The sequence below is a fragment of the Hipposideros armiger genome, unplaced genomic scaffold (genome assembly GCF_001890085.2).
Source record: "Hipposideros armiger isolate ML-2016 unplaced genomic scaffold, ASM189008v1 scaffold_1185, whole genome shotgun sequence".
In the NCBI taxonomy this organism is placed as follows: domain Eukaryota; kingdom Metazoa; phylum Chordata; class Mammalia; order Chiroptera; family Hipposideridae; genus Hipposideros; species Hipposideros armiger.
In genome coordinates, this window is record NW_017732535.1 from 125,931 (window position 1) to 127,295 (window position 1,365).

The window sequence follows — 1,365 nt, forward strand, 5'->3', positions numbered from 1 at the left end:
GTTAAGTAACTTGCCCAAGAAAACCTGATGACTATGTGGTAACAACTTGAATCCACATCCACTTGGACGTCAAGTTCATGCTCTTTTGACCAGTGACCCCTGAAGAAGGCAGAGCTATTCCTTCACAGGTATTTATTGCACCAAGCGTCAGCTCTGGCGCTGGAGGAGACATGAGGTGGAATTCGCCGGAGTTCCTGCCTTCTGGAAGATTAGCATCTGGTAGAAGAGATGAGACCTGGATGGAAGTGTCTGTGTAAAGCATATGATGCAGGGATCCTATGGCTCAGTCTGAGATAGTTGTTGAGATCAAAGGAACACAGTCTAACGACCCCAGGAATCATTTCAAAATGACTCACGTTCACGTATCGTAATTTTCAGCACAGTGAAGGGGACTCAGTCTACAGACACACTTCTTAAACCTCCTTCTCTATCACAGCCTCACCCCAAAACACCTTCCCTAGTCTTAGCTGGCGCACCTCATTCCCTCCTCCTCCTGTCTTTTGCATTAAGATTTAACATCACTGATGCTCCAAACAGCTGACAGAACCTGAACCATCCCCTCTGACAATCTATGAAAGCCATGGTCTTTCTCCAAGAGAAATGCGCAAGGGCACGTGTATGCATGCAGACACACACACACACACACACACACACACACAGTGAAACTCTAGTTTCACTGCTTTGCCTATCATTTCAGGGGGTCCATGGACCTGAATCTTACCTACAGTGTGAGTGAGAACCCCAGCCATTGGTAGTGTGCAAAGCCTTCCGCTACCTAGCATTTGCCAAAGGCAAAGAGCTTGTACACGAGAAAATTTCAGCAATTGAGGTAAAAATAGATGCATTCCAGCCAACCACACCCCATACTTGCTGCTTCAGCAGCTTGTCTTTCTGCAGTTTCCAGCCCAAAATGGCTTTCTCTTCCAGGGAGTGGGAAACTCTGCAATTAGGATGGCAGATGACAATGGCCTTAGCAGCTCTCCGGCTGTTGGCACGCAAGTGGAAAGAGCTGGAGCCAGCTCTCTCTCTCTCTCTTTTTTTTTTTTTTACCGTGGTTTCAGCTTATTGATAACCAGGGTGGTTTTAATTCAGCCACATGCCATGGTTCTGGAGACCAGCAGTCCACTCCTGCATGGCACTACTGTTAGATGGCCATAGTTACCAGGGATGTTGGAAAACAATTTGAACTGTTGATGAAATACCAAAGTTGGCAAATTATATGCTTAAAAAAGAAACGAGAACATTTGAGTTTCTCTTTATAACGGTGCTGTTTTTAATGCCTTGTTTTCAGGTGCACTTTCCTGTAAGGGGGGAATTGGGAGGAATGGGTAGTGGGTGTCACCTGGGGAATTCTGAACAACCCTA